The 23,869-nt window shown below is 40.1% G+C and overlaps 1 long non-coding RNA gene across 4 annotated transcripts in view; it reads left to right on the top strand.

Annotated features, from left to right (window-relative positions):
* Positions 1–23,869, top strand: part of LOC103667875 — a 309,854-nt gene that overhangs the window by 142,412 nt on the left and 143,573 nt on the right. For 3 of the 4 annotated variants that reach the window (XR_005833275.1, XR_005833274.1, XR_569884.2), the window contains exons 2-3: positions 18,370–18,494; positions 18,782–18,850. This is a non-coding gene — a long non-coding RNA (uncharacterized LOC103667875). Of the gene's footprint in view, positions 1–14,339; positions 14,547–18,369; positions 18,495–18,781; positions 18,851–23,869 lie in introns of all 4 variants that reach the window. The other variant, XR_005833276.1, reaches the window with a different exon arrangement.

Raw genomic sequence — 23,869 nt, 5'->3', positions numbered from 1 at the left:
AACTTAAAGATGCTGGTTTGAGCCAGTTACTGTCATAACTGGGATACAATTATTTTTTGCGTATGCCTAGGCTTTTGGTGGCAGCTGGAATCGAAGAGAGAATCCCAAAGGGCAGGCATGAGTCAGAGGGAGATGGCAGGCATCATTGTGTGCCATCTTTTTTCTTTCTTTCTTTTTTTTTGTGCCATTGATACATTTTTATTTATTTATTATTTTTTAAATTTTTTAATAATTATTTTCAATTAGCCAACATATAGTACATCATTCGTTTTTGATGTAGTGTTCAATGATTCATTAGTTGTGGATAACACCCAGTGCTCATCACAACCACAACTTAACTTGGCAGACTACAGAGAGCCAGTCCTTCGGCTAATGCAGAGGTCTGAGCTGAGAGGATCCCAGGGTTTGACTCCACTTCCTTCCTGGCCCAATCATTGCCCTCATTCTGTCATTCCATTCACCCTTGCTCCCTTTCCTTCTCCTCCTTGTCTCATCTCCTATTCTTCCTGCTGCATCTTTTTCTTTCCTTGAGCTGAAGCCTCATAGGCCCGGATTCAGGGATGATCTGAGATCAGGCCAGCCTGGGGACTGCCCTAGAATGGAGCCCAGCTCCTGCTTTGTCTCTCAAAGACCCTGGCCCCTTCTTCTGCAGGCAGCATGCCCTCTTCCTGTTGCAAAGTTTGGGGACAATAAGATATTGGATGCCCCTTACACCCTTTTCCTCTGAGGAAGGCATTTCTTCTATGAAGAGTTGGAGCCTCCCTCAGAGCACAAAATTTTGATTCCATCCATCTCCCTAACCCTTCCTCCCATGGAGTCCCCCCCCCCATCCCCTCAATTGCAGTATGACTTTCATCTCAGACAACTAGAAGAAAGGATCGTGTTCAGAGCAGTGGCCTAGAGAGGAAATGAATTATATTTATTATAATTGCTAAGCATATTTTCCCAAGATGGGTAAAATAGTCATTACCTAACCATACCATCAGTGTCGTTTACTTTACCATTAAGCTACTGTTTATATTAAGACCTGTGCTAGGTGCTAAAGAACTTAATCTGTCTTTAGGCAAAGACAAGGCTTAAAGTCTAGTGTGAGAGGAAGACAATTTCAAAAAGCAAAATAGCTTTAGGCAGAATATAATTAGTGTGCAAATAGAAGCACTAAGTATTATGGGAACAGAAGTATGGAGAGATTAACCATAAGTAAGGAAATAATACTGCTATGAGTAATAGTAGCAGTAATATGACAAGCAGTCAGTGTTTGTTGAGTACTTAGGTGCCATGCATTGTGCAAAGCACTTTGAGTGTATTCTCTTAATTAATTTTTGCAACCGGTGTGTATGATGAAGGTGCTTTTGTGTTTCCTATTTCATGAAGGTAAAATAAAAACAAAGCAAAAACAAATAAACCAAAAAAAAAAAAAAAAGGTAAAGTGAGTTGCTTAATTTACTCCGGAAGCAAGGATTAAACCCAGGTGTATCTTACACTGACCCTGGCTCTGAAACTGTTTTCTCAGGAAGGCAGCATTCGATTTGCACATTAAAGATGGAGAGGTTTTGGACATACAGGTTTTAACAGCATAGGGAAATGGAAAAGCAGAAGCAAATGCCCGGAAGATGTTAAATACAGAATGTGTTCGGCTGTTGTCCAAATTATAATGACCCCTAAAGCTGCAAGACATAAACAGTACTGGCCTCGGAACAGAAAGATAAACTGACAAAATAGAAGAGACTCTTAGATATATGAGACACTGGTTTTGTAAAATCATGGCATTTTAATTAGTGAACAATGATGGACTATTCTAAAATAAATGAGATTAGGCCATGTTTGAAGGCCAAATAAAGTTTTATCTCAACCTCAGAGGTTATTTAATTATATGTATAAAGAATAAAAGGACTACATAAAAATCTACACAGAAAAAACAAAATCTATAAAATATTTTAATAATTTGGTGGTAGGCAAGGCTTTATTGATCTAAACCCAGAACTTATAAAAGCTGCTAGGATAAACATCTACATAGCTGACTACATCTAATTTAAACTATTTGAACAACAAATTACTGAAATTTTAAATTACTGAAAACTACGTTAATTATTTTAAAGAAAACATTTGCCACACAAATATTATGCACAGGATTAATGCCTGATACACATTTGAAAAAAGCCAACTTTACTAGTAATCGGGAAAATGCAAACTAAAACAACAGTGTGGTACCATGGATTTCTTATTGCATGGATGGCATTAAGAACAAACCCAAAAAGGTCTGACTGAACACAGTGATGAGGAGAGTATGAGTAAAAGGGTACTAGTAAAAGGGAAGAGAAGTGTTGTATTGTCTATCCTGCATTCCCTTTGTTTAGGAAATTGCCTCCCTCTGCATTCAAGCCCCTGGAATCATCATGTTTTCATAGGGCCTTCTCAATCCTAGAAAGCAGGCAAATTCATAGGGGAATACCATAAGATCATATAGACTTTTAAGTTGGTTTTAAAAAAAATATTTATTTATTTGAGAGAGAGAGAGAGAGAGTGCATGAGTGGGAGGGGCAGAGGGAGAGGGAGAGAGAATCTCAAGCAGACGCCATGCTGAGCGTGGAGCAGGAGGCTGGACTCACTCTCAGGACCCTGAGATCATGACCTGAGCCGAAACCAAGAGTCAGATGCTCAACCAGCTGGGCCACCCAGGTGCCCTACTGTGGTTCTTTTATAGGCACACCCACCTCCCTCTCAATCCAACTGCCTCTTTAACCCATGGCCATCCACGAGTCTGTTCTCCCTTTGTATAACTGTGTTATTTCGAGATGGTTACATAGATGGAATCATACGGTATAGATCCTTTGGGGATTGTTTTTTAATTCAGCATAATTCCCTGGAGACTCATCCAGGTTCTTACGTGATAATAGTTCATTGAGTTTTGTGGCTGTGTAGTGTTGGTGGTGTGGGTGTACCACAGTTTAACAATTCACCCTTTGAGGGAATAGACGGGTTTCCAGTTTGGAGCTCTAACGAAGAAAGCTGCCATAAACCTCCATGTACAGGCTTTTGTTTGCTTTGGGTTTTCATGTTCTTTGGGATAAATGCCCAGCAGCATGATTGTGAAGTTGTATAGTAGCCACGTCTTTGTTTATTTTTTAAACTGTCAAACTGTATTCCAGACTGTGCGTACCATTTTATACATTCCCACCATGAGTGGACCAGTTTTTCCATAAGCTAGCCAGCATTTGGTGTTGTCAACTGTTTTTTATTTTAGTCCTTCTGATAGTGTCTAATGACATACTGTGAGTTTATTTTGCATTTCTCTAATGGCTAACAATGTTGGACAACCTTTCATGTGTGTGACTTCTTGTGGATTTCATTAGCAGATTTTAGCATTCAATTTTCATTTATAGAAATATCGAGTTTACATCTTTGTATATCTCCTTCTGTGGTCAGTCTAGGTCTATCTATCTATCTATCTATCCATCTATCCATCCATCACACTGAACTTGTTCCATCGTTTTACTGATTGGAATAAAATCAGAACATCTTACATTTTTTATGACTTTTTATTCTTTGCTTCTTTATAATATAATTGTCTTAAACATTTCTTCTATTGACATTTAGAGCCACTTCAGAGAGTGTAATGATTTTTGCTTCATTGGGCAAACGTCATGCATTTACCTGTATTTTTTGCTTACCATGTTCTTTTGTTTCTTGATCTTCAATATTCCTTATTGTATCATTTCCTTTCTGTTCAGAGTATTCCTTTAGCCATCCTCTTGTGTAGGTCTGCTGGTGACAGATTCTTCATTGGTGAATATCATGATTTTCTCTTTGTTCCAGAAAGATATTTTCAGTGGGTATAGGAATTTGTGACTGTACCTTTCTTTCTGCACTTGAAAAAGTGTGCCACTTTCTGTAGCCTCCTTAGTTTCTGGTGATAAATCCACTGTCACTGGAGTCGATTTTCCTCTCTGGGTAAGGTGTCCTATCTCCTGCTGCGTTCAAGTTGTTTTCTTCATCTTTAGTTTTCAGAAGTTTGACTATGAGGCGTCTTGCTATGGATTTTTCAGTTTATTCTATTTGGGGTTTTCTTGGCCTCCAGAATCTGTAGTTCTATGTCTTTTACCAAATTTAGGAGTTTTTCAGCCATTATTTTTTCTAGTATTTTTTCAGGGCTGCCCTCCTCTCTCCTTCAGGGATTATGATAACAGGAATGTTAGATCGTTTGTTATAGTCCCACAGGTCCCTGCGATTCTGCTTGTTTTTTAATTTCGTTCAAATCTTTCTCTGTTGTTCAGACAGGGTAAGCTTTCCTGTTGTATCTTCCATTGCAGTTCACCAGTTGTTGGCCCTGATCCCTCTATTCTGTTGAGCCCATCCATTGAGTTTTTAAATTCAGTTACCATATTTTTCTGTTCCAAATTTCTACTTGGTAATTTTTTTTATCTTCTATTTCTTCTCTCAGACTGTTTGTTTCCTTCATTTTCTCTGAAGCTTGTTCATAATTGCTCACTGAAGCATTTTATTTTATTTTTTAAAAAATATTTATTTGTTTATCTGAGAGAGAGAGAGAGCATGAGTGGGGAAAGAGGCAGAGGGAGAGAAAGAATCCTCAAGCAGATTCTGCACTGAGTGTGGAGCCCAGCACGGGGCTCAGTCCTGGGTCCCTGAGATCATCACCTGAGCCGAAATCAAGAGCAAGATGCTCAACTGACCGAGCCACCCAGGTGTCCCTCTCTGAAGCATTTTATGATGGCTGTTTTACAATCTTTCTGTATAATTTTAGTACCTCTGCCATCTTGGTGTTGATTGCCTTTTTTCCATTCACTTTGAGATGTTCCTGGGTCTTGATATGACAAGTGATTTTCAGTTGAAACCTAGACATTTGGGGTATTATGTTGAGACCCTTCATCTTAGTTAAACTTCCCATTTTGAGTTGTGTTTGTCTGACATTTCTCCAGCAGGGGAAGGGAGTGCATTGTGTAGTTGCTGCCAGGTTGGGGTGGAAGTCCAAATTTTCCACTCAGCCTTTGTTAGCACCCACGGGGGGGGGGGGGGGGTGGTGGGATGTGGCATGACTGCATGTGTGGCTGGGGTTCTGGCTTCTCACTAGGCCTTGGATCATTTCATCCTGGCTGAGAGGGTAGGAATTCTCCTGAATGCTCCATACATATCCTCCACTGACAACACAGACAAAAGTGGTAAATGTCCTGACCCTCCACTTGGCCTCCCAGTGGGAAGTGGGAGCAATGTTTCTTTATGGCCAGTTGAGGTGTGCAAGTCCAGGCTTCCTACAAGATCTCCACTGACACCACAGGTGGGATTGGGGTGGTCACTGCTAGCTTCCTACTTAGCCTTTTCTTATAACTGTGGTGACAGTGGTCATGGGGGGTTAGGGGCATCTCCTGTATACCCTAGCAAGTGTGGAAATCTAGACTTTCTACTGTCCTTGGCGAGGGTTGAATTCTTTTCTGTAGTGCTTGGTGGGAGTAGAGCAGTAGTTGTCTAATACCTTCTTCCTCTGCCAGTCTTCCCCTTTCCTGCTCCTTTGGCTAGAAAATACAGGCTTGGTGGGGGTTGTCTGTACTTGTTGGGACTTCTGCGGAATTTTGGGGGTTGCTGGCCCCTTCAACTTTAAATCTGGAGTATGTGAAGCAAGAAAAGAATGCAGAGAACTCCACTGCATTATTCTTTGGATCCTGAGGTCCCTAATCCACCTGGCTTCTCCCCAACTTTCAGAGTCTTCTTATGTTTGTTTTGTATATAACGTCCCCAATTTTTAGCTGTGCTTAGCAAGAGGATTAGGGAACATATCTCAGTGTCTTGCTTTGTGTACATCAACTTTATGCCTTCTGACATCTTTGAAGCAGGGTCCCTCTCATTAGTCCTTTTTATACATTTCTTAAATACCATTAGCCTTTTCCCCCATGTTATCTCAAATATCATTTTATCATGTTTCAAAAGAACAACAACAAAAATTGGAATTTTAATTGGATTGAATTAAATATAGTTATTATGTATTTTATGTTAATTATGGGAGAAACCATGTTTTTATCACATTAAGTCTTACATTCAAAAATATACAGTTTCACTTATTCTTATAATACTTCATGTCCTTTATGATCTAATAGTTTTTGTATTATAGATATAATACATTTATTGTTAATTTTTTCTTAAGAAACTTATTTCATCTAGTTGCTACTTTGAATTGATTACTTTTCCTCCATGTATGCTCAACATAGAAAGACACTATGGACTGTGTACCAGACTTGTACTTAGTCACCTGATCAACTACCCTTATTAATTTCATTAGTTTTTTTGCTAAAATCTTCTGGATTTTCCAGGCATACAATCATACTATCAGCAGACACAATTTTTGTCCTTTTCCTCTAACATTAAAATGATTTTATAAATGATGAAAAATAATTTTACCCTTTTCTCTTAATTTTCAAAACGATGTATATTGCTTCATTAATCTAGTGACCAAACAGAAACTACAAAAAAAAAAAAAAGTGCCTATCAGTATGGGAATGGTTGAATAAATGTTGGCTTGTTCACAAAATTGAATGCTCACTGACTGTGGAAATAACTTAACTTGGAGAGATTTCAACTCTGAAGGGTGAAGTGAGAAAAGCAGAATACAGTAATGTGATCCTATTTTCTAAAACAACAGAAAAATGATCTGTATGCAGTGGTATATATAATACATGTATGTACGTGATTTTCTAAATAGAGGGAAAGCTATGAAAGATACCAACTGGGTTATATTGGCAGTGGTAGATGAGAGGCAAAGGAGAGAGAAGCAAAAACAAACAGAAAGACTGCATTCAGATGTTATTCTCCATAGAAACAGCACATACGACATGATCCCATTCACGGTAAATTTCACAGAGCTGCATAAAGAGACACGTGAAGAGGTGGCCAAAGCACTGTTAGTGGTGCTCATGATGTCAGGTGGGATTTCAAAAGATTTCATTTTTATTTTTACCTCTTATGAATTATTCAAAATGTTTATGAGAAGAATATATTATATGATCATAAAAACACAGGATACATTTTTTTTTTCATGATAGAAAAATAAAAGCAAAATGCCATAGGGTAATTCCAGCTCAAGTATCAGCCTGGGCCTTTGGCAAATTTGTGCTATGTTGGTTAAATGTCTTGGATGGAAAAAGACCAGAAACTGGAAAACTAATGAGGGAAACTAGAGAATTAGAATATTCTGAGTCAAAGGGAGAAAGCTTTACATTAGTCATTTGGAAGGCTGAGGGAGTACTCAGCTCCCAAAGTCTAGGAAATGGGAATTAATGAACAATGTCCCAGTACCTCAAGATGAATCATCTCTGAGAGTTTTCTTTCTTGGGGTCACTGTGGGCAAGATTCAAAGTCTTAAGAGGGCATGTCTAACTGTCCAGGTTGGGATCACAGGCACAACATTTGGTCAGAGGAGGCTGGACTTTGATGGTTCAGTCCTGCCAAGATTAAATGCAACAGGGAAGGAGGATTATTTCCTAAAAGAGATTGGGGTGCGTTAACCAAAAAAAAAAAAAAAAAAAAAAAACATGGGTAGGGAGTCTGGAAAGTTTAAAACAAGAAAACACCAAATGTCCATGCACAGGCTGAGACTCTGCCAGAGCCTGGACCCTCTGAAGGGACACCCACCTCTAAGGCTGTGTCCATTGGACTTTCTCTTCCTTCCCATGGGCACTAGGGGCTCAGCCTGCTTTCATCTCCGCCATGTCCATTCACGAGACTCCTTTTCCTTCAGGGCTCACAGACTCTGCGAGGACTTTTCCTTCACACCAGTCTTGCCTGTTGGAATTCAGGTGCACTTTTTTAAGTGGACACATGAGACAGTTATAAATCAAAGCAGAGTAAACAGCTGAAGATGCATTATAAACTGTCTCAGTAGAAGGGATAAATGACCCGAGGAAAGTGAGATTAAAAGAAGTTACCACTATGAAGGATTAAACTTTCTTAGACCACCATGGTACCCCAGGGAAAACAGGAATAGGACTGGTGGAAGAAAATAGCCCTTAGTCCACTCTGGCAAGGGGCGTGTTGTCTATTGAGATAAGTACCACCCATTCAAGAAAGGTCAAGGTGACTTTAAGAGAAGAACATTTTCTTCCTGACAGGAAGTTGCCCACCAGTAGGGACACTGGTTAGGATCTGTAACAGGCTCTCTGCCTTGATGTGCCTTTCTGTGTGTGGTCCCTGAATACCAGTGCTCAGTGGCTTCAAGCAACCATCATTGACTCTTGCTCTCAGGTGTGTTTCTGCTGGGGGAACTCTGCTTCTCTGTGCCCTGTGGCTGAGGACCAGCCTATCCACAGGAAGCACCTTTTGAGTTTTTGTTTGTATCACATCTGCTAACACCTCATTGGTCAAAGCCAGTCATGTGCTGAGCTGCCCATCAGGGGCTGGAAGTTCTCACTCCTCTAGGGGTTGTGGTTGGGGTGGGCAAGGAAATGTTTTTGAACACGTGATATCACCTCAGTTCCTAAAGATCTTGCCTGGATGTGCAGGGCGATAACCAGAGTCGTCAGACATGGGCAGATGTTTCAGGTACTGACTTCCTTTTCAGCAGGCCAACAACTGAGTAAAAACCAAAACCAATGGGGCGTCTGGGTAGCACGGTCGTTAAGTGTCTGCCTTCGGCTCAGAGAGTGATCCCGGCATTCTGGGATCGAATCCCACATCGGGCTCCTCCACTGGGAGCCTACTTCTTCCTCTCCCACTCCCTTGCTGTGTTCCCTCTCTCGCTGGCTGTCTCTCTGTCACATATATAAATAAAATCTTAAAAAAACAAAACAAAACAAAACAAAAACCAAGCGCAAAAACAAAGTGTTGAAAGAGAAGAGAAAAGGGGGAAGAGAGAAAGGAGAAATCTGGAACTATATTGTGTTGGGGTGACAATACAAAATACATGACTAGGATTTTCTGTACCGTTTTCAGCATTTTCCAGGTTTTCTACAACGGATATCTGACATTTTCATAATCAGAAATAACGCACACGTGCACACACACACACATGAAAGGAAGAAAATGTCCTCCAAGGAGTCTTTTTCTTCTCATCTCATGGAAGCAAGAACAACACAGCATTGACAGAGGGGCTGGGAGAGCATTTTGGGAAAGTGAATGCTGCAGAACACCCATTTCTTCTGAGCTAGTTAAATTTTGCACTCAGGGCAGAGGCTAAGGATTACATTTTTGTAAGGCATTGATTTTTTTCAGAGGGCGAGAGATAGAGAACCTTTTAAGGAGTTAATGTCCATTCTTAATTTTGTTAAGAGGGTGATTTATTGGGATAAGGATGCTGACTTTCTTCTAAACTTCCCTCTGTTTCCTCATCTGCACAACGAAGGGGCTGAATGCAGTGGTCTCTAAGGTTCCTTTAGGATCTCACTTAAGGTCATTCTGATATTATTCCTGCAGTTCAGTTATTTACCATTTGAAAATGCATGCTCCGAAGTGAAAGGTCGCATTCTTTACTTTGCCTCACACTGACATTTCTATAGTGGCTAGCACAGAAGTAATGTGGGCAGTTCTTTTGTTATTGTCTTCCAGTTATACAAATATTAATGTGTATTGTAGAAATTTAAAAATATAGTGGAAAGAAAATAAAAATCACCTATCATCCCACTATTATTAACTTTTCAAGTATGTTTTCAGTATTTTTCACTGCGTGTATGTTGCAATTTATTTTTACAAAATACTGATCTAATTTTTGATTTTATTTATTATGACATATCCCTATGCCATTAAATTATCTTCCAAGCAGGTATCTGTAATGGCTAGGTGAGATTTAATAATCTAAAAAAAAATTTATTAATTGTATTTCCAGTAATCTATATTTTGACTTTTATGTTCTTTCAGTATGGGTTAGGGGTTAAATTCATGGGCTTTGCATGGCCTCTGTGTGGCTTAGTCGGTTGAGCGACCCACTCTTGATTTTGGCTTGGGTGGTGATCTCCAGGTTGTGAGATTGAACCTAGCCTCCGCCTGGAGCTCAGCCCTCGGAGTTCTCTTGGGGTTCTCTCTCTCCCTCTCCCTCTGCCTCTGCCCCTCCCCCTGCTTGTGTGCATGCCCTCTAAATGAATAAACAAACAAACAAACAAATAAATAAAATATTTTTGAAAAATCATGGGCTTTGAGATTTGACAGCTTGAGTTTGAAATCTTGGGTCTATTACTTACTGAGTGTGACTCCAGACAAGGGTCTTGACTTCCTTAAGCTTCATTTTCCTGGTCTACAAAACAGAAAAGAAGTCTGGACCGTCTATATATGGTTTATAAGAAAAGAAAACTATCTACTTTCTAGCTAGGGTTTTTGTAAAGATAAAATGGTGGTTGTGCATCAGGGTAATATTTCAAGTCATAACCATATGCCTACCCTCCATGCCGCCTTCCACCCTCATTGAGTGTCTTGGCTGTCATTCCACAGTGGCCCTTCCCACATCAGAGTGATTGACACCCCTCCCTCACTAAGGAACCAGAAAACAAAGATAGTAAATACTTGAAAAATAAAAATGCCAGTATTCCCAGCCTCAGTAAAAGAAAGACAAATCTGTGTATATACTTGTAAAGTAATTGCCCCTGCCTGCAAAGTGGGTGACTATAACAAGGGGGCGGGGCCATCTGAGTCCTTCCATTTCCAGCACACCACTCTGCTTTCTCAGAGTAGCCTCAGGCACCACCTGTCTTCTGCATTGTTGTAAAGGGAGGATAAGCAATAGATGGTGCACAGCAAAGCACACATAGGCCATCCTTCTAGAAGGGACTCATTGAGCCTGAGACTGCCCCTTTGCTAGCACCCCTGCCCTGTAATCCATCCAGCGTGAACAAGAGTCTGTTTGGCAGACAAGAAGACTCATGATCCCCCAGGCCCTGTACTCCTAGAGCGCTGGTGGTGACATAAAGGGCAGGCTTGGAACTGCACACAAACAGTCCAGCTCTCACTCTCCGCAGGCCGCTGTACCCTGCCTAGCCGTACCTGGCACAGCGCCTCCTAGGGGTAAGAGGTCAGTGCACGTGAGCTAGTCTCAGGATTTCCAATTTTTCACTCAGTAACTAACTACTGAACATCTCTGATGTGCATTTTTAAATAACTCATTGCTTTCTTAAGAAAATTTCTTAGAGGTGCAATTATCCTTTTAAATGTGGACGTTTTTAAGACTTTTAATAAATATAGACGAAGCTGCCCTCAGAGCGATTTAAAGTATTTACCCTTTAATGAAATGATATGCTTTATGTTTTTGCCAAAATTAGTAAAAATAATGGCTAAGTTCTGGTTTTCTGATTCTACAAGTAATATATACGTGCTTATTGCAAATCATCTGGACATTCTGAAAAAGCAAGTTTTTTTTTGTTTTGTTTTGTTTTGTTTTGTTTTTTACAAATTAGCTCTGCGCCATTATTTTTAAGGCATGCTAGCATTAATGGTGTGACTGTGTTTTATTTAGCCCGTCCTAAATTAACAGGCTTTTAGGGTGGATATCTTATTTTGCTACTTGCTAAATATTACAAGAGTCTCTTGAACGTATATCTTTGTGAATATTTCTAAATATTACATTAAATATCCTTATCCATTCTAATACCTCTCAATCTGGTATTTTTAGTTTCTTCTAGGTAAGCAATCATATTGAAAACCATTTTACTAGTACATTTTTTTTCTTTGTGGCATTAACTAGAAGTTCTAGAAAAATACAAAATAAGTACAGTGATGCTAGGTTTCCTCTCCCCCCCGCCCCCGATTTTAATGAAAATGCTTCTAGGTATGGGCAATATTTTCTCTTGACTTTAGGTAGTTATTTTTAAATTGTGCTGAATAAGTAGCTTTCTATTCTGAATTTTTTTAGATTTTTCAAGTTTAGAAGTGAATGTTGAAATTTGTCGAATGCTTTCTAGCATTTATTGAGATGTTCATGCACTTTTTTCTGCTTTTACCTATAATGTGGTAAATTAAATACATATATTTCTAATGTTGAACTCTTTTTTACATTCCCAGAATAAACTACGTATGACTTCTTTGAATTTATTTTATAATGCATGCCAGTATTCAGTTTCCTGTATTTTATTTTTGATGTCTTAGCAGCTCCACCACCACCAAAACTATCATTATCATCACCATGCATTAGCAGGTATTAGCAACCATAAACTGAATGCATATGATATTTTCCAACTTATTTACATCACTTCTTAATCCTAATGGTTATTCCTTTCTTCAATCTTTTTTAGCTTTATTGGGGGTATAATGGGTAAATAAAATTATAAAATATTTAAAGTGTGCAACCCTCACAGTTATTCTTAAGGTAGGTATTATAATCCCACTTTACAGAAAGAATACAGAATAGTTTAATGTCCAAGTCACAAAATATTTCTTTAAAATACAGGAAGTATTTAGCTATACATCTATTAATCCCCAAGCCTACAATTTTAATCATTTTACATGTCTCTAAATTTAGTGGAAAGATTGGTCTGTAGATTATTTCTTAGTGCTCTGTTTGACAAATTTTGCTATCAGGGTTATGCTAGTTTAATAAATTGAAATGTTTTCCAAATTTTTTAAATGTTATTTAATATTTTAAATAGCATGGAATTAATTTTTTCTCCATATCTGAGAATATACCTTTTTCCTCCCCAAAAATACATATTTGTGTTTCCTTTTATTTTTCCTTGATCAGACTTGTTTGACTTTATACATTTTGTTGGTCTTGAAAAAATTAAAAACCAGTATTATATATCAACTGTAATGTTTCCTCCCATGTCCTCTGTTTCACTTTGAGGGCTTTTCATTTTTTGGCTTCTTGGATTGAATGTTCATTTCATTGATTCCCTAAGATGATGGTCAATACTATGACCACAGTTCACACCTCTTCCACTTCCAATGTCCTGCTGAAATGACTCTATCAGTGTCATAAGGAAAAATCTAAACAGTCAATAAGATGCAAAAAGTGTAATACTTAGTACACCCAAAATATGTAAGAGATTCAGGAATAAATGGGGTATATTACAGTAGAGGGATTCTTTGGGGGTGGGGAGTAGGTGGGAAGAAAAGCCTACTAAGGAGTAAGGAGAAGGATTCTACTTTGTCCCACCTCACCTCCACTCATACAGGTCATAGAGCGGATCAATTAAACCATGACATAAATGTTTTCTGAATGAGTCTATTTATTTATTTTTTTTAAAGATCTTATTTATTTATTTGACAGAGAGAGACATCCAGTGAGAAAGGGAACACAGTCAGGGGGAGTGGGAGAGGAAGAAGCAGGCTCTCAGCAGAGGAGCCCGATATGGGGCTTGATCCCAGGACTCTGGGATCATGCCCTGAGCCGAAGGCAGATGTTTAACGACTGAGCCACCCAAGCGCCCCTGAATGAGTCTATTTAAGTTGTCAATAGATCACAGTGACTATAAGTTTGTACAATGAGTAACCCCTGAGAAAATAGAAATTTTAAAAAATGGCATTATTAGAAATTTTAAAGATCAGAGCACCATAAAAAAATCTGAGACCAAGAGAAGAATATTCTATATATTAAAAAAAAATCATTTAATTAAAATCTTAGCAGAGGTAGTGATATTGCATAACAAAACAAAACAAACAAAAACATTAATCAGATAGCTACTAGTCCAATATGATATATTACTACTCTTCTACCAAAAAAAAAAAAAAACCCCTTCCCCCCTCTGTGGATCCCATGAGGATGATATTGCCCTCAAACTAGATTATACTTAACCCTTCTGTCATCAGGCTTGGACATCTGATTTGCTTTGGGTAGTGAAATGTGAGTGGAATTGCCACTTTCGAACCAGAGCTTTCAGAGAGTAATGTGGTTCACCATCTCAAGATAGAGATGTCCTTGATGGGGCTGCTCCTTCAGCCCTGGTCCCTTCCTAAAGATAATATGGAGTTATGGAGTCTCAGCCTAACAGCAATGCCCAAGTAGCGTGAGAAAAAATAACCCTTTCTTGTTATAAGCCCTGAAATGTTGGCATTGTTATCTGGTTATAAGGGAACCTAAGCGCTCTTATTCGGCCAGCTGGATAATTATCCTAGAATTCAGAACAAGAGAGAAAGGTGGAAGTTTAAAGATAAAGGGTGCAAGATGTGGGACAGATCTAGGAAACTCAACGTGCATACAAAAGGAATTCAAAGTATATTGTGATTGGACTAGAAATACATTAAAGGTGCAGATTAATCAGGGCAGAATTGCATTTTTTACAATATGGAATGTGTCACATGTATTTGTCCTCTTACTGTCCTTTCAGTGTGGTTGTGCAGGTTTGTTCTTTTAGTTCCTGAACATTTTTCCTTTCCCAAAACCGAAAGGGATGTTAATTTTAAACATTTCTGTTTTTAAGGTTCACCAAAATCAATCTGCAAATTGCAAGTTTAGATTTAACTTTTTAGTGGAATGCCTTCCAAGTTTTACATTTGAAAATTCTCAGACATGGGCCTGATGTTATGCTCATTGACGAACTCCTTAAGAATGGAAATTCCTGGCCTCTCCTCCCTGAGATTCGAGTTTAGTTGACCCGGGACCTAGCAATCTACAGTTTTAATAAAATGTAAGAAAATTTGGATTTTAATTAAATGATCGTCCACACTTAGAAAAAATTTACTTTTAAATGGCTTCCAAATAGTTTAGCTGTGGCTTTGTGTGTGTGTGTTTCCTGTTGTTTTTTTCTTTTAAATGGAAAAAAAAACAAACAAACCCAAAAACCCTTAGCAACATTAAAATCAGAATTCCCCTCACCTTCTCATCCTTCAAAAAGTCAAATGGCTTTTAAATCACTAAAAAATTAAGCTTTACAAGGTCAGGGACGCTAATTTCTTGTTTACCTCTGGTTTTCCCCATTTAAAATAATGTGTGGTACAACTCAGTCTTGCTGAATGAATATCTATATGTTTTAATAAATGAAAATTGTCATTTTCCAAGATAATTTTAGAAAGTTGTGGCTTGACACAATTTATCTCCCTACTCTCATAATGTTCCCCTGCTTCCAACCATTCAGAAAATATAAACCCTTCTTTTCTAAATTTGAAAAATATAAGCCATTGACAACTTCAGAGCCTTGATCTTCCCCATATAAATAAGTGGGAATTTTTACTCCTTGCTTCTAAGTAAGAAAAGATAAAATTCATATAATTTATCATGATTGAAAAATCAGCTCTTTTACTTTCTGTAGGTGTAATATAATAAATGTTTAAAAATCAGTTATTTAAAAATACAATCCAAGTCATAGTACAATTTGTGAGGACAGTATCTCTGAAGCTCTTATTTCTATTATTTGAAAATGTATTGCACACCATCATCTTTGAGCTGAGAAGGAAAAAATATAACACTTGCTTAAGAAAAAATAAAAACACAATGTTCCCAACTAACTAACGTAGTGCAGAGAAAGACATTAAAACTCAACCTCAAATACTCATTCAAAATTAATATCCGTCATGGACACATACCTCTTTTCTCCCCATCATAATCCTTATCGTAACTTCATAGTTTTATCCCTGGTTCAATTTCCTAAATGAATTCTGGATTCTTTTCCTCAAGAACAAAAATTGTTAATATGTATTTCAGCTATATCACAAACATGACACAGAATAATGTGTAGCAACTGTATAAGTTCTACGGTGTAAGTCATATTTGGTGAATAACAGAGCACTCAGATAATAAATAAACTTTACCCCAAATAATTCACTATTATTTTTTCTATGGATTTTTTTACATAATTGAGATCATGCTGTATGTATAATTTCACATCCTGCTGTGTACTTGATAGCTTAACTTAAGAATAACTCATATTAATAAAAAAATAAACACAATTTGAAGAATAATAACTATGCTGATTGTAATGAAAGTGAATGTTTTGATGTTATTATTTCTTATCCATATATTAATTAAAAATCAGATATCAGGGTCAGTTGCTTTTTTTAAAGAATATTTTATTTATTTATTCGTCAGAGAGAGAGAGGGAAAGAAAGCACAAGCAGGGGAAAGCCACAGGCAGAGGGAGAAGCAGGCTCCCGCTGAGCAGGGAGCCTGATGTGGGACTCGATCCCAGGGTGCTGGGATCATGACATGACCTGAAGGCAGAAGCTTAACCGGCTGAGCCACCCAGGCATCCCTGGGTCAATTGCTTTTTGAAGCTACACTTGGTTTATAGTGCTTCAAACAAACAGTGGCCATGTTTGCCTACTACCGCTATAAAATGCTATGCGGCCACATACTCAGGAGTTTGCAACAAGCATTTAAAGGCTTAAACTCATAACTGATACACTGTCATTTCTGTCCATATCCTTACTGAAAACAGGCAACATGGTTACGTTCAACATCAATGGGTAGAAAGCAGTCTTTTCCCACAGAGGCTGGGATGGGGAGAGTAAGCAAGAATATTTTCTGAACAATAGTCTTATCTCTATAAGTGGCAAATGTGGCACATTTATCCTTGTATTCATTTTGACAGGAGCAAGCTCCGAGTTCATATAAAAAGTAGATTAAAATTATTAAGGAGTAAATTTAAAAGAAGAGGTACTAAACATCCCTAATTTATAATATTGAAGTTATTTGATTTGCCAAGAAGATTCTGCTGCATTCTTAGCATCCTGCAGAAAACTTGTAGTGCAGATTTCATAAAAATGATAATGCATGAGAAATTACAGTGTGTCTGCAGAATTGCAGGTTAGTAACAGTCACAAATATTCTTACAGTTCAGATCTCTCCATGCTCTGATCGTGGGGCGTCACTGTGCTGGAAATCAGACTCTTGCTTTGATAAGATGTTGAATAGAGGAAACTGCATCTGAGAAGAAAACTGAGAGCGTGAGGAAATTTCTAGGAAAACTAGTGTTCTTTTATGGGAAAGGTTTACGGTTGTGAAAATGAGGTGGGCTGGGATGAGTTGCTCTAGGACGGGTGGTGTGGTAAGCTGAAGAATATTCCCCAACTATATTTAGATCCTTATCCCTGGAACCCGTGGATGTTATCTTATTTGGCAAAAGGACTTCAGAGATATGATTAAATTAAGGCTTTTAAGATGGGAAGATTGTCCTCGATTATCTGGGTGTGCCCTAAATGTAATTCCAAATGTCCTTATGAGAGGGAGGCAGAAGTGGGTATATAATTACTTACTACAGAAGAGGAGGCAATGTGATGATGGGAGTGGGGTTTGGAGCAAAGCAATTTGCAGATGGAGGTAGGTTAGCCAAGGAATACAGGCGGCCACCAGAAACTGTGAAAGACAAGGAGACAGATTCTCCCCTAGATGCTTTAGAGGGTACGTGGCCCTGCCAATACTCTGATTTCAGCCCAGTGAAACCCATTTCACACGTCTGGTCTTCAGAACGGAAGAGAATACGTTTATGTTGTTTTAAGCCACCAAGTTCACAGTAATTAGTTACAGCGGCCATAGGAAACTAGTACAGATGGTAGCAGAGAAGGTCTGTAAGTTTCTAAATTGACCTACTCTGTTCTGCAAAAAATATCACCACACAATTTTGTTCAATGTGCAATACTCCATTAAATGCCTGACCTAAACAAGATAAAACTAAAGGAACTCAAGTTCTACTCACTTGAGGAAGTTGTTTGTGTTGCAAGGTAGGAATGGAGGCCTGCAGCTTTTTCTGGGTTGAATTGGGTCCACTGAAAAGATGTTGAAGCCTCAGGACCTGTGAATGGGACCATATTTGGAAATAGGGTCATTGCAGATAATCAGGCTAAGATGAGGTCATGGAGGTGGGTTCTAATCAAAAATGACTGGCATCCTCATAAGATGGGGAAATTTGGACACAGAGATGGACGTGCACATGGGGGAGAATGCACGTGACGGGTGAGGCAGAGATCATGGTGATGCCACAGAAGCCAAGGAACACCAAAGCTTGCCAACAAAGCCCCAGAAGCAAGGAGAGAGGCGGGCAATAGCCCTTCGAAAGAATCCACTCCTTTGACACTTCGATCTGGGATCTCCAGCCTTCAGAACTTTGAGACGATGCACTTCTGTTGATGAAGCCACCCAGTTCGTGGCGTGGTTTCGGCAGCCCCAGGAAAGGGATACACAGATAGCAGCGAGGACTTGGCCATCACAGCTTTCTTCCAAACCACATCATGGGCTGCTACACTCTCAGGTCCTCCTAATTACCAGTCGTAGAGACTAATGCCAAGACTTCCCTCTGGAATTCGTTTTCATCAAGTTTTGTTCTGTTTGGATTTTGTTTATATTTAAATTTTAAATGCATGAATTCCAAAGTAGCTAATTCTGTGTTTAATTTGGCAAGCTGCCTTGCTAACACATCTGATTAAGTCTCTCTTTCTCTTTCTCTATGTGTCTCTGTCTGTCTTTGTTTTTCTCCCTGTCATTTTTTCTCTCTCTCCCACTCTCTCTCTCTCTCTCAGAGAACTAGAACAGGAAAGTCATGGCAGAACACGGCAGAGAAAGGATTGCTTTTAATGCCACTCGGTTGGTATGGGCCTAAGTGAAGCCTCAGAGCACAGCCCATCGGATAATCAGGTCACAAAAGGTAAGTTACAGAGTTAGAAAGCTTTTCATTCCATCTCTCCATTTCCCATCCAATTATATGTTTCCTCAAAGCCAGAACTGAAGTATTTGTATCCTCTGTGAGGGGCTGAGTGGGCTCCTTTGGTTTGTATTATAACTGCTGGCCTGCTAAGCCTTATTTCTGAGCCAGGATAGAGCCAGGTGCATAGGGGCTAAAGGTTATGCATCCTCAAGGAGTGAGATGAGGGAGTTCTGGGGCTTGGGCCTCCTTCCTTGCACCTGTTCATCCAAAGCTCTCTTCTTTTGCAGAGACCCGCCCTCTCAGCCCAAGGTTTGGAGGTTGGAGGCTGCCCTCTGAGGACCTTCTGACGCCAAGGGGTGAGTCTGAGAGGGTGGCGCTCGGAGCAGCTTTCTCCCAGTGCTACGGGCATGAGGGTGGGGGCCTGTCAGACCCACAAGGGACAACAGAGGAGGCTGCCACCAGGGCTGGCTTTTCTCGTAGTCTTACTCTGGGAGACTTTGTTTCTGAGCCAGGAACTGGCAAGGCGGTGCTGGTCATGCAGGGGAGGAGAGATGCTTATTAGTTTGGTTTCTCTGAAACGTGTAAAGTTGTCACCAGTCTTACTCACACCTACTTCTGAGAACTGACATTTTTGGGAAAGTGTAAAGAATTTGATGGGATTTAGAGTGGACAAAGGTTCCTGTCATCTCGTTCTCGCTACCATTGTTCAGGAGTCGGATAAACTCAGTAGCTAAGGGTTTTAAGAGTTTACCATGCGCCACATACTGTTCTCTGTATTTTTCCTGAAATAATTCACTTAACCCTCTTACAAGAACCTCTTAAGGCGCGGGTATTATAATTACTTTTATAGGTGAGAAACTGAGATCCATCACTGAGCCAGCAAATCAGAGGCGAATGGGGGCTTAACAAGTTAGCAAATAGGAAAATGGTTTTAATATGGGTTTTAAGTGCTGGAAACTTGTTTACAGCTGTGGAGAATCAGCTGAAAAAGGATGAAGAGCAACCTTTTTCACACTGAAAACATAATGCCTAGACCTTCCTTAAGAATCTGGAACGTTGCTATGTGTTCCCTGCACCAGGAACACATGTGCATGTTGTTTATTTAAATCTATAACAGTAAACATTATAACAACAGTTTGTTTCGCCATTATAAATGTATATTTTCTTTTTGTATTGAAACTCCTTCCTGGGACATATGTATTTGCTTGCTCAATTATTCTGCACTTAGTGATTAAATGCCTACTGTGCGCCGACCTTGTGCGAGGCACCCAGGACACATTAGAAAACAGGACGCACATTCTTTGCCATCACTGTCTTTATGATTTAGCTTTATTTTGACTGTACGTGCTACAACATTAGGAGAAATTCAGCATTTACACCAGGGAAAGCGTAAGAGAAAAGGCAAGGATGAAGGAGAAATGTGATTCAGTAGGGAGCTCCCTCCAGGGCCCCAGAAATCAGGACAAGGGCTGTGCTGAGTCCATTGCTTGTCTAAGCTGTCTTTCTCCTGTTTCTTTCTCTTTCTTAGACTGGATGAACAGATGCAAGTAGCCCCCAATTAGGCCAGCCAAAGGGATTCCCTAAAAGCTCCATGCTTGGGGAGCAGAGGTTGGGCATCTGCTGGGCTGGAAAGGTCGCTGGCTTATCTAGGCAGCTGGTCGAGCCCTGTCCCTGTCATGATCATAGACTCTGTCCTAAGCTGTAACTATTTGCTTGTATGAATGCAGATGTGAGGCTTTTAATTTATTTTTTCTCTCCATCTACCAGCTGAAATACAATTAAAAGGTCAACCAAGGATCCCAAACAAATTGTGCCCGGGGTTGAGGGGAGAGGAACCAGAGGGAGTGCTTTGTTTGAGGATTAGCTTGTTTACAACAGAGTTAAAAAACATTTTGTTTCAAGCAGAGTTTTAGGCATTTGTCAATAAAACCAGGCCTGGAAAGGGCAGAAATCAGCTTGTTTGTCACAGAGTCCCCACAGGCTTAAGGAGCCAGCCCCAGCTGAGGCGCTTGCAAATGTCGGTACTCATCCTAATAACACTCTGGCCACTCAGTGAAGGGGGGTGAGTGATGCTTGGGACAAGGACTTGAGTGTGAGTATTTGTGCCAGGATACAATGGTCAGGGAGTGAAAAAATGAGGTAAGGAAGGGCAGGAAGTCAGTGGACAGTGTGTTAGTAAGTAGGTTACTACTGTTGGCAGCTGGGGCTCAGTCTGGCTGGGACCGCTGGGGCTGGTGTAGAACGTGCCCCCAAGCTGTCCTACCCCAAAAGCAATGAAGCTGGCATATATATGCACCAACTCCCTTTGTCGTGGGCACAGGGCTCTTCCCAAGGGTTCAGATTTCCCAGACTTCTAGCCATGTACTCTTGCATGCAGAGAGAGCCTAGCAACAGAAAAGAATAGTGCTTGCCGGACGAAATAATGTGTGCAGAGGGTCTGTAGGAAGACTACCAACCTTATTGCCAGGAACGCTAATCATGATGGGAAGAGAAGAGAAAGATCTGCTGATGTCACCGGACCTGGGACCATATCACCTTGTCAAAGTTACAAGGAATAGGCCAAATAGTTTATCCTCGGAGGGGAACTAATGGAAAGGGAAAGGTAAGGACAAGCAGGAGGCCCCGAGGGGCCTGGCGGCAGGACTGGAAGCTTGAATCAGAGCTCCCGGAAAGCAGGGACTGTAGGATTATCTGTGTCAGGGGTTGGAACTAGTAGCCCATGGGCTGTTTCTTCCTTGAGTTGCATTGTGTTTTGCCCACAGTATCTGTGTTTGTTTTTGCATAAATTGCTCGCCAAGTTAAACAAATCTAAGTTCACATAAAAATTCAAATAGCTGGCTTTCATTAAAAAAATACTAGAGGATTCGACAATGCTGAAGCTGCTTTTATATGTGGTCTCAATAGCGACTTTTCTCCAAGGATGGGGCATGGACTTCCTTTGGTTACAATCTCCGTCACCACCTGATCTGTTGCTCCCGACCATGGAGACTGACAGTCAGTTGAACTTACCAGAGAGCTTATGCTTTTGCTTAATTATATCCTGCATTACTCATTTGTATTTCCTACCTGGATGCTGTAAGCATTTGAATGGGTAGGCCCAGATTTGTATAATCTGCTCCCTCTACCACCACACCCTAAGGTCCCCTAGTGGACAACTGGTTTCCAAAGATTTTAATGACCTTCTACGACCCCATTCCTAGAGTCAGAAAAGTGCTCAAACTCTTGACTTTATTATTTAAGACCTTTGCAAGCTTATCTTGACCCAAACTTGCTCAACTTACCTACCCCCACTTTCAGTCCTATGACACATTTTCCAAGCACATTGACCAAATTGTGATACCCAGACCACTTCACAGGAGATGTTTTCCTGTCCTGAACCAAACTCCTTATCTTTTCATCCAAACCAGATTGTCCTTTCTTATAAATGGCAAATTAAGAAATGATAGACCCATTCTCACTCCTCTGTTTACGTCAAAGAGCACATCCATTGTATCAGCAAATTCTTTCAGCATTACCTTAAAAATTTACTTTTGTTTCTCATGCTATATTCTGTATCATGTCTAAAGCTACCATTGTGGCATAGGCCACCATCACTTCTGTTTTCGATTATGCTAACAATCTTCTGATGGGGTTCTGAGCCCCCACCATTGGCTCCCCAACAGTCTGTGCTCAACACAGCAGCCCATGTGATTATTCTGAGCCCTAGCTCATATCACGCCATCCTTTGCTCAAAGCCCTCTTCCCATTTCCTCTCCGACCTTACTTTCTACTGCCTTCCACCCTGCTACCCCTGATCAGCCTCTTTCAGCTGCACTCACTTCCTTATTTTCCCCTGAAAACCCCAGATGTGCTCATCCCTCAGGACCTGTGCGCTTGCTCTTTCCTCTGGCTGGGATGCTATTTCCTGTATATCTGCAGAACTTACAATCTCGTCTCCTTTAGGACATAAATCAAATGTCATCTGAGTGGGGCCTTCTCTAACGACCCTATTTAAATTTGTGACCCCCTCTCCAAACCCTAGAAATCCTCTTTTTATTTTTCTCCAGCTCTTATCACCATCCGACAGTTTCTTTACTTATTTACTCCCTCCCTGTCCCCCTGTAGGACTTTTGTCTGTTTTGTTCACTGATTTATTTATATTCCTTAGAATAGGACTTGACCCTGAGTAGCTGCTCAATCATGTTGGGTGAATCAATCAATGCCTTTCCTTGCCCGATTCTTCCTTCCCTGGACAGGAAATTTCCTTTCAATATCTAACTAAGTCTAACCCATTTTCAGAACTTAGGTACTTTTCCACATCCTCCAAGTAGCCTTTCTGATTATTCTTGTCCAGCCTGACTATTATATTTCCTGAAGCTAAAATTATAGATGAAAAAAAAACCATTATAAATGATCACATTTATTCAGAAATTGAGAAGGAGATTGTGTGGTATTCATGACAACCTTAACAAGTATTTGGAGGCAGACAGAGTGACCAAAAAACAAAAACAAATCTGTGGTATAATACCATCTGTGCTGCAAAGCTGTTCTCTCTGAACTTTCTGGGCCACTCTCCTAGACTCCACCAGGCTGGAGTTAACGTACTCACGAATTCTCCCATTAACTGATGCGGACAAAGATACAGGAGAGGAGAGGAGATGACCCCAGATTTTAGTGTATTGGTTACCTGTTACTGCATAACAAACCCCTGCAGCACTTAGTGGCTTAAAACTGTGTGTTTATTATTGATCACAGATCTATGAATGAGAGCTTCTGTTGATCTGCATTGGGCTTTGCAGATGTTTGTTCGGTTTGCTTAGGTGGCAGAAGATTGGCTGGTCTAGGATGCCTTCATGCTCATTTCTGGTGGTTAGCTGTCTGTTAGGGGGAGCGTGGGGTCTGTTGGGTCACATATCTGTTGTTTTCCAGCATGCTGGTCTGGGACTGTCCACTTGAAGGTGTCAGGGTTCCCAGACTGCTCATGGAAACACACAGTTTGTTGGGGGACTGGAAGCATACAGTTATGTGGTGTTCTCATATAGACTGCTCTAAGAGTTTGCATTTTAATATTTCAATTCTCATAGAAAAGTTGGGGACAAAAGATTAACTGTAAGATCAGCCTCTTTGCCTCTATATAGATATATTAACTGAAACCTTCAAACATAGAACAAAAGAACTTTAAAGGACAATATCCTGCTTTGCTTAGGAAGAGCGTGGAATGCATTGAGCCCCATGTAGCACCAGCAAGGCCCTTCAAGCTCCAGGAAAGGAAACATGACCATCAAAAGCAGTGTGCTCCCTCCAGCCGTCAGAACCCTCAGGGGTCCTCAGATTCTCTAAGCTCTAGGCTTGGGTAAAGAAAAGGCTATGCCTTGTACCTTGTGCAATGAGGCAAA

Source organism: Ursus maritimus, unplaced genomic scaffold (genome assembly GCF_017311325.1).
Source record: "Ursus maritimus isolate PB19 unplaced genomic scaffold, ASM1731132v1 scaffold_7, whole genome shotgun sequence".
Taxonomy (NCBI): domain Eukaryota; kingdom Metazoa; phylum Chordata; class Mammalia; order Carnivora; family Ursidae; genus Ursus; species Ursus maritimus.
The sequence above is the reverse complement of the archived record's forward strand: the minus strand, read 5'-3'. Positions and strand labels throughout refer to the sequence as shown.